The 9,966-nt window shown below is 60.2% G+C and overlaps 1 protein-coding gene across 1 annotated transcript in view; it reads right to left on the bottom strand.

The window, feature by feature from the left end:
* AFAP1L1 (actin filament associated protein 1 like 1) overlaps positions 1-9,966 on the bottom strand; it is a 22,416-nt gene that overhangs the window by 11,984 nt on the left and 466 nt on the right. The window lies entirely within an intron of this gene.

Here is a 9,966-nt window from a genome sequence, read left to right as displayed (position 1 = left end):
TCTGGCCAAGCCAGAGCAGGAGTTTCCTGCTGTAGAAACCCAGCTTTTGCACGGGGACAGATAAGACAACCCCGTGGCGTTTTCACGCCAAGAAAAGCCCGATGAGMAGCTCGAGAGAGCCCTGGGGAGGGCAGATGATGGGGGAGAGGCTGAATCACAGCTCTGAAATGCAGTGGGAGGCACGCAGGGACCCCTATCCTGTGGCCACAGCTCTCCTGCCTCCGGCCACGCTTCCTCCCGCGCCAGGTGATGCCTGGGGCCGAGGGGGGCCGGGGGAAATCGGATGCTGCGAGAAACGGCCATTGTTTGTAGCTAAAATAAAACCCGAGCACAAATAAACCCTTCCTGTTGGCACGGGCAGGGCCCTTGGACGCTCTGCCCGCCTGCACAGGGCTCCCTGCAGCTGCCACCGGCCACAAAGCCACGTTTGGAGCTGCTGGGGTGCCCGAAAAAGGTGGGAACAGCCCCCATTGACACCTCGAAATAGCTGGGGACAGCCCCAAATGACATCCTGAAAAAGGGGAGGACAGCCCCCAGTGACACCCCAGCCCCAGAGGAGCCCTGCAGGGACATCCCTGTGGTTCAAACAGAGCCAAAGGAGCTCTGTGYAGGACACAAACCGTGCTGAGCACTCCACAGGGTGACGGGAGCCACCTGCAAGTGCCACAMGGGACTGGGACACGTCCCCATGTCCTGCTGGGTGCCCCAGCACGGGCAAAAGAGATGCACCAGCCCCCTCCAGCCCCAACACTGCTGCTCTTTGATGAAACCCMCAGTCTCCTGAGCGCTTTGCCGAGCTCCCGGGGCAGTTCCTGTTCCCTTCGCCGTTCCCGAGGAGGTTTCTTTCCGATKTGGGGGGGAGGAGGCAGGCGAGGAAGTGCCTTGGCACTCCCAGAATTGTTCCTTTGTGCAGGGGACAGGAGGACAGCGCTGTCCGTGTCCTGCCCGCGGCCACTGGTGTGGCACTGCCCTGCTGAGCGGGCAGCAGCCAGCCCCGAGGGGTTCAGGGAGAAGCCAGCCATCAATGGGCACSCTGGAGCCCTGGCAGCATCCCCCAGCAGTGGAAGATCGCTGAGGGGCTGCTCGGTGCCCATGAATCATCTCTGCCCTGCACACAAGGGCGCCTTGAGCGGGGTGCACGGGGGAGCCTTGGTCTGCAGCCGACAATCCCAGCAGGAGCTGGGCGCTGGGGAGGGCTCCTGTGCCACTGGGACCCTGCTGGGACCCTGCTGGGATCCTGCTGCCACCATCCCTGCCCTGCTGGGACCCTGCTGGGACCCCGCTGCCCCCAGTCCTGACTGGCTGGGACCCCACTGCCACCATCCCTGTCCGGCTGGGACCTTGCTGGGACCTTGCTGGGACCTTGCTGGGACCCTCCCTGCCCAGCTGGGACCCTGCAGGGATCCCACTACCACTGCTCCTGCCCCACTGGGTCCCCACTGCCACCCTCCCTGCCCTGCTGGGACCCCTCTGGGACCCTCCCTGGGTAACTCCCGAGATCCTGGGTGCTGCAGCACCCCCGAGTGCTGAGGAGCACAAGGTGAGCTCCGATCTTTTCCTGTGCTGCCCAAAATCTCAGCGCCTCCCCGCTGCCCCACCAGGCGATGCCAGCTCCTGGGAACCCCGACATTGTGGCCCCACAGCAATCAATATCCTGAGCTGACAGCCTCAGAAAATCAGCCTTGGGAAATAAAGGGGAAACCTGTGAAACCTCAGGCCCTTGCCTGAAGGGGCCCCCACTGGTTCTGCCCCCCAGAGCAGAGGCTGTCCCTACAGGAGGAGCCTGCAGGGTTTGGAGGGCTCCTCTATCCCCTGCTANAGCCCCGAGGGGTTCAGGGAGAAGCCAGCCATCAATGGGCACCCTGGAGCCCTGGCAGCATCCCCCAGCAGTGGAAGATCGCTGAGGGGCTGCTCGGTGCCCATGAATCATCTCTGCCCTGCACACAAGGGCGCCTTGAGCGGGGTGCACGGGGGAGCCTTGGTCTGCAGCCGACAATCCCAGCAGGAGCTGGGCGCTGGGGAGGGCTCCTGTGCCACTGGGACCCTGCTGGGATCCCACTGCCACCATCCCTGCCCTGCTGGGATCCTGCTGGGACCCCACTGCCACCATCCCTGCCCTGCTGGGACCCTACTAGGACCCTTCCTGCCCAACTGGGACCCTGCAGGGATCCCACTGCCACTGCTCCTGCCCCAGTGTGTCCCCATTGCCACCCTCCCTGCCCTGCTGGGACCCCGCTGCCCCCAGTCCTGACTGGCTGGGACCCCACTGCCACCTTCCCTGCCCTGCTGGGACCCTGCTGCCACCATCCCTGTCTGGCTGGGACCTTGCTGGGACCCTCTCTGCCCAGCTGGGACCCTGCAGGGATCCCACTGCTACTGCTCCTGCCCCAGTGTGTCTCCATTGCCACCCTCCCTGCCCTGTTGGGACCCCTCTGGGACCCTCCCTGGGTAACTCCCGAGATCCTGGGTGCTGCAGCACCCCCGAGTGCTGAGGAGCACAAGGTGAGCTCCGATCTTTTCCTGTGCTGCCCAAAATCTCAGCGCCTCCCCGCTGCCCCACCAGGCGATGCCAGCTCCTGGGAACCCCGACATTGTGGCCCCACAGCAATCAATATCCTGAGCTGACAGCCTCAGAAAATCAGCCTTGGGAGATGAAGGAAAAGCCTGTGAAACCTCAGCCCCTTGCCTGAAGGGGCCCCCACTGGTTCTGCCCCCCAGAGCAGAGGCTGTCCCTACAGGAGGAGCCTGCAGGGTTTGGAGGGCTCCTCTATCCCCTGCTARCCCTGGGAGAGGGRCAGATGAGCCCCCAGAGGGGTTMAACAGCACAAGGGTGCCCTGGCTGTGCCTGCTGAGCCTCCCCCATCAGTGCCCCATCCTCTCCAGCCATCCCAGTGCTGACAGCAGCTCTGGGGCTCCCGTTCCCAGCACAGCTCGGGTGTCACCAGCTCAACCATCCCTGCAGAGCTGATGGAGAGCCCTGGACCTGCTCYGATCCTTCCCCTGGCTCATCCCCCAGGATGAACAGCCCTGCACAAAGCYTGATCTCATGGCCTTGCTCCAGCAGAGACCAGATCAGCCCAGCCCAGAGCTGYTCCYTSAGCYRGGCTCTTCCCAAAGCCCTGCCTCACCCTGGCCCTCTGCACAGGGGGGTTCTGAGGATTCACCATCCCCAAAAAAATGGGAAAAGAGCAAAGGCAGCAAACGTTTGGAGCTCCTGGAATGCCCTGGGACAGCYCCCAGTGCCAGCCCAGCCCCAGAGGAGCCTGCAGGGACACAAACAGAGCCAAAGGAGCTCACCCTGCCACAGAGCCACAGCTCTGCCCTGCACAGGGGACTGCACACAGAGGGCAGACTCCAAACATCCCCCTGCGAGGGCTCCTCTCATCCTCCTCCAGCCTTAACAGAGGAAACAGGAGCCCTGAATAGAGAGAATTGTAATTACAGGCTGATGGAGTGTGCAGAGGGCAAAGATTATCACCTGCACTGGTGTCCCTGGCAGCTCACACACTGCAGGGGCCATCACTCACTCTGTGGGGATGGGAAACCTCATCCCTCTGGAACGGGGTGAAATGAGATGTGGAGAGCAAGGAATGGGGAATAAGGGATGGGGAACAAGGGAAGGGGAACAAGGGGGTGGAGAATAAGAGATGGACAAGGGGATGGACAAGGGGATGGAGAACGAGGGGATGGAGAACAAGGGGATGGGGAGCAAGGGATGGAGAACAATGGGGTGGGGAGCAAGGGATGGGGAACAAGGGATGGGAGAGAGAGGGGATGGACAAGGAGATGGAGAAAAAGGGCATGGAGAACAAAGGGATGGGGAACAATGGGATGGGGAACAAGGGGATGGAGAAGAAGGGGATGGAGAAGAAGGGGATGGACAAGGGGACGGAGAAAAAGAGCATGGGGAACAAAGGGGTGAAAAATCAGGGGTTGGACAATAAGGGAATGGTGGCAAGGCCCTTCCCACCCAGCCTGGCTCCAGAGCACATCCCAGAGGAGGGGTGCTGGCTGCAGCTGGACCCCCAGGTTGGGTGCAGGTTCTCCTGGTGGTGCCACACCCAAAGCACAGCGGGAGGTGGAGAATGTCCCCCTCAGCAGCAGCAGCTCCCCTTGGCACCCCAGTCCTTGGGCAGCACACCCTGGGGTGTCCCTGAAGGGACATGGCTGCTGGAGAACCCCTGGCACAGCCCCTGCAGGGAATATCCTTCCTCCCCAGCTTCCCCCCAGTGCTGCAGGTAATAATTAACAGGCTGATTAAATCACCAACAGGCACCTCGTGAGTGACCCAGGCCGCCAGTGACCCCGTGGTGGACAGAACCCCTCCTCCAGGGGCTGTCCCCCCTTTCTCTGCCTCCTGGAAATGTCTGTGRCTGTTTGCTTTAACTCCCCCAAAGCAAATTTATCCCCCTGCTGAGGCTGCAGCTGCCCCGAGCCCAGGAGGAGGATTCTGTGTCTCTCCTCTCACAAAAAGTTTGCTCTCCTCTGAGCAAACGTGAACAGCTAGGTGAGAGATCTCAGGGTGACCCCGTTGTGTCCCCAAACCCCKCTCCTCACCCCAGCTAYRATCTGCTCCCAGCCCAGCTCTGGAAAGTCACACAGAGCACTCACACAGATTTAGCACTTCCAGACTTTTCAGAACCCGGTGCCAGGCYCAGACTACATTTCAGGACTCRGTGCCAGGCCCAGACTACATTTCAGGACYCGGTGCCAGGCTCRGCAGGCTCATGGCAGGATGCTCCAGCCTGGGAGCAGGGCTCAGAGGCTGCTGGCTGGAAAACACATTTAAATAATGAATGAAAAGGAGAGGTCTGAGATGCCCTTTAAAGGAATAGTCAGGCAGGGGCGAGACCTGCTGAGTAATGTATAAAAAACAAGCTTCAGGCAGAGGAGAGATGTTAGGATTACTCAGAACGCAGAGTAAACTGTGTTTCCTCCAACCAAAATTTTGGTGTCGGCCTTTTCCAAACAAACTCCAGCAACAGGTTGGCTTGGGCCCCTCTCCAGCACGGGGAGAGCCCTGGGCTGGTGGCCCCGGCCTTTGGCCACCCCTGTGCCCACCCTGGTGGCGGGCAGAGCCTCCCTGGGTCACTCCTTCCTGCTGGTGACTGCTCTGGGGCTGTCACCTCTCTTAGCTCTGGGTCCCCAACAACCCTCAGCTTCCAGGATAGTTGGAATCACAAATCTCAGCTTCCAGGATAGTCAGAATTCCAGCTAATTGCAGGAATTCCTCTAATTGCAGCCATCCTGGTGGGAAACCCCCTRATTSCTACCRMTACCCAGGGCTGGATCCAGCCCYACATGCYCCAAATCTGCACGGGTGRGGGTGGAAAGCTCTCTGCACCCCGAGAGAAACTTCTCCATGTCCTGTGCATCCTCCTTGCCCAAAGCCATATCCCAAAATGCCTCGGATCAATTCCCGGCCTGCAGGAGTGAGACACGGGGAGGCCAGCAGGGCTGACACACCTTCCTGCGAGGAAAAGGCACACAGGGAGGCTGTGATCCCGAGAGGGAGGGGAGGACCAAAACCTTCACCCAGCAGGGTATGGACAGGGAGGGTGTGGGATTTGCAGCAAGGAGCCAGTGGATCGGCTTTCCCAAATCCCCCTTTGCTTTCCCAAATCCCTCTCTGCTTTCCCAAATCCCCCTTCGCTTTCCCAAATCTCACTCTGCTTTCCCAAATCCCCCTTCGCTTTCCCAAATCTCACTCCACTTTCCCAAATCCCCCTCTGCTTCCCCAATTACCCCTTCACTTTCCCAAATCTCACTCCGCTTTCCCAATTACTTCTCCACTTTCCCCATTCCCACTTCACTTTTCCAAATCCCACTCCACTTTCCCAAATCCCACTCCACTTTCCCAAATCTCTCTCCGCTTTCCCAAATGCCTTCAGCAGCACTGCAGGACATGGATCCTTCTTTCAAGAGGTGTTGAGAGGACAAACCACAAACCCCTGTGTGGTAAATATCCCAGTGGAGCTGGGGGAGGCAGAGGTGCCCATCCCCATCCCCAACTGTGCCATCCCTGCCCTGACCCCGCCGATGCCCAGGAACCCCAGAGCTGTGCCCACGAGTCCCCCGTGCCCAGTGAGGGGGTCGGGACCCTGTCAGTGGCCCTGTCCCCATGTCCCCCGGCCGGAGGGTGTCCCCGTGGTGGGGGCTGGGGCCGTGCTGCCCCGCAGGACCCTCTCCGAGCAGGATAAGCGTTATTTTCTCAGCCCTTCCCTTTCCTTCCCTTGCCAGGCTCCGCCGGGAGGAGCATCAGGTGCAGCGGCAAGGCCGCCTCATCCGACAGCATTTCCGAGCTGTTTAACCCCTGCAGGGCAGGGCTGCGGGGACAGGAAGGTGACAAGGTGTGACAGACTGCTGTGGCCACTGCGGGTGTCTCCACCAGCGCTGGGACCGGTTCGCCTGCTGGTAACTCCCGGACACCAAAGCCAGCTCTCAAACCTGTTGCTACTCAGGTTTTATTCCTGTTCTGGTCCTTAATAACTTGGGTTTCCCCAAATTTCGGAGCGCATAAAACGAGCAGCTGAACCCTCTGGACATGGGCTGTTCACCCATCACAAACTTGGGTGGGTTTAACGCTCAAAAAAAAAACCCCGGAGGAAGCCAAAGCCGTTCTTCAAAGCGCTCCTTACACATCTCCGGCTAATTGCCGACAATCAGAACACACCAGCGGTTCCCAGAGCTCCCTCTTATCACTTCCAGGATCAAATGCACACGAAAACCACTTAAAAAAAAAAAAAAGTATTTTGAGCATGGAAACCCCTCGCAGCAAAGCTGTTTTTGTTCCAAACGGTTACGAAATGTCAGTGTTTTCCCTCGCCTGCCAAAGAGCCGGCTTTGATGCCACGGGAGGCATTATCAGGAGCAGAGAAAAGGAAGGGGCTGCAGCAGCCGTGGGGGGAGGCTCAGAGAGGTTATTTTATCCTTCCCAGTGCAGATTGTCAGCCCAGAGGGCCCTGAGTCCCCAAATGCCGCTGCTTTCAGCGCCTCAGGGCGATGACAGGCGGCTGCTGCCAGCCRGGGTGCCCTCCCTGCTCTGTCACCTCCTGGGTGCCCTGGCAGGGGTGCCAGCCCCTTGTTTGTGCAGGGAAAGATTTCCAACCCGATTGTCCTGCGCTGCCTCGGGACAGTGACATTTAATAGATCTTTTACAGAACAGAGAGCTGTCATTAATTTTAAGGTTCCTCACACGCAGGAGGAGATGTGCTCCTCAGGAGGGAGTTTCAGCTGTGCCAGACTGGATAATAGGGAAGGGTTAAGGGGTTGGGACACAAATCTGGGATGCCAGAAACCACTTCAAGCCTTCCACTCTGCTCKACTGTTATCTCCTGTCCCCAGCAAGTGATTTGGCCACTGAACCACAGGCAAAGCTCTCCTCTGAAAAGGTTTCCCGCTGCTTGGGATGAGACAGCTTCTTCAAAACCTTAAACAAAGTTTTCCTGGGCAGGGATAGGAAYCTCCCGCAGGCCCGTGGGAGCTCCGTAGCAAAGGGCACGGCAGCCTCGCAGCTCTGCACGTTTGCACAGGAAAACRGCATTTCCAGGTCAGGAGCGGGAGAGGGGAAGGTTTTCCAGGCASTGCAGGCAGATAGGACAGTCCCCAGGGCTCCTGGCTGCAGGACGCTATCCCACAGTGTCCTTCCCCTCTCCAGAGCAGCCAGGAGGCTTCACACGGATCCAGGATTGCCCTGCTAAGGCCAGCGCTGCACACCAAAGATATTGGAAAATCCAGAGGGCAAATAACTCCAGCACTKCATCAGCATCAGCATCCCCGGGACCACCCTCCCACCCTGTTTTACCCAGCACCGAGGGACTGGGGCAGCCCCAGGGGGGCTCAGCCCCCTTCCCCACATCCCCCCTGGGCTATAAACAGGCGGTGGCCGAGTTTCCAGCGGAAGGAAYGGCTGCAATGCGGAGGAGAGCTCGGCACTTGCCCGGCGCTAACAGCTGGCCCTGCTGCGCTCCTCGCCGCCCCAAACCCCTTCCCACCGGCAGGATTCCTGCTGCCAGCAGGGCAGCGATGATCCCGGCTCCCTCCCACCGCTCCTGCAGCCTCCCCATTCCTGCGGGCGAGCTGGAGCCAAGTTTATCCCTGACACATCTCCRCCGGCTTTGCTGGATTTAGAGCACAGATAAGTTTGGGGCAGGACCTAAATTCTGGTGGCACAGAAGGTCAGGGAGAGACACTAATGAGGGAGGGGAAGCCGTGTGTGAGCAAAGATCACCTCCCAAATCCCGCACTGRGAGCTGGGTTCTCTGTCAGCACAACCCGGAACAGCTCTGCCACCAGCCCACAGCRCCATTCCTCCCAGTTAGCCACTGGTGTGGAGCTGGAGCCCACACTGGGCACTGCCCAGCCTGCTGGGCAATGAGGAAAGACTGGCAGATCATAGAATCAGGGTACAGCAGGGCCTGGGCAGAGCTGCAGGTGAGAGAGGGGCTGCCAGGAGCCCAGAAAGGCTGGGAATGGGCACAGAGCTCCTGCCCAATGCCAAACCCACCCTTCCACTGGGGAAAGGAACCTTCCCCCTGCGAATCCCAGCCCCCAGGGGGACCCAGCAGCTCTGGGTGATGAGMAGGAGGGGCTGGGGGAGGTTTACATTAGCAAAGAGCCATGCAGGTGCCAACAGCAATTCATCACAGGCACTCAAAACAAAGCAGGCGCTGCTGTCGCTGCCACAGCAGGCACCAGCGAGGGGAATAAAACAGCTCTGCCCTGGCAGGGTCAGCCTGGGGAGAGGCCAAACCATGCCCAGGCACGGCTCCCACAGCTGGGCATCCCCTCCTTCCCTGCCATGAGCTCCCAGCTTGGATTTCTGGGGATTTTTGGGCTGAGATGCCAACAGGGAACTTCCCATCAGCTCACACAGCAGGAGAGCGGGGAAGCTGAGACCCTCTGCTGTCCCCTGGACCCTGAAGGACAGCTCTGCCATCCAGTGTCACTTGACAACACTTCCCCCCTACCCAGCACACTCCTTCGGAGCTGGCAAAGCCACCCTGGCTGGACACAGCCCCGGGATGGCTGTCCCTGTCACCGTCACTGTCACCGTCACTGTCCCCTCCCGGGCTGCCGGCCCCTGGCACTGCTCCCCGAGCACAGACACCGTGCCTGCGTTTCCACCAGTCCCAAACTCCTCACTGCTGCGTTTCCACTGCGGAAACGCCACCCCATCCTCTTACATCGGCAAGGGGAACTCTTGACCCCGGGGTGTTTGTGGTGCTGACCCGGAGCTGCAGACGCAGCACTCCTGAGCCGCCCGGGGAGTTCAGTGTGCTCCCACCCCGTGGAGCCAGGGACGGGCCCCTGGCCACTGTCCTGTGGTTTTTGGCCAGTGTTTCTGTAGCACCTCCAAGGACAGGTCAAGGGCCAGGACCCCTGTGCTCCATCATGTCACCACCTGCTCCTCCTGCGCAGCCCCGGGCTGCAATCGGCGGCAGCAGCAGCAGCAAGAAGCAATCCCCCTGAAAACCTCCCTCTGCTCCCTCCAGGGACCTGGCAGCCCAGCAAAAGCCAGGACCTTCTCTGCAGAGTTGGCCCCGAGCCCTGGCAGGTTTCTACAGATCCCAGATCAAAGCCCAAGAGCTCCGTGAGCCCGGTGCCACRGGCTGCGGGCGGGAATCGCACACGTGTGGGAAGGCAGCTGCTCCAGCAGGGTGGGGATCCGGCCCTCCGCCGCTTTCCGAGACTCCCGGCACACAGGGAAACCCTCCGAACCCCATCAGCTCCATCTGGGAGCGTCACCTCCCTTTCCACCACCACAGTTTCCCCTAACAAGTGCAGGGGAACCTCCCTTGCARGCTGCYGGTGYTTTACCCATCCGACCAGCAAGGACAAACTGGTTCCAGTTGGTGTCCCAGCCGGCTCTGCTGGGACAGGCGGAGGCAGGCAGGGATCGGGGGCGCACACGGAGCCGGTGGGATGGGATGGGATGCGCGACCCGGGGGTTCCGTGCGGCCGGAA

Source organism: Malurus melanocephalus, unplaced genomic scaffold (assembly GCF_030028575.1).
Source record: "Malurus melanocephalus ecotype Western Australia unplaced genomic scaffold, MMel_1.1 scaffold_594, whole genome shotgun sequence".
Taxonomy (NCBI): domain Eukaryota; kingdom Metazoa; phylum Chordata; class Aves; order Passeriformes; family Maluridae; genus Malurus; species Malurus melanocephalus.
Note: the sequence above shows the minus strand (reverse complement) of the source record. Positions and strands in the feature narration are given on the sequence as shown.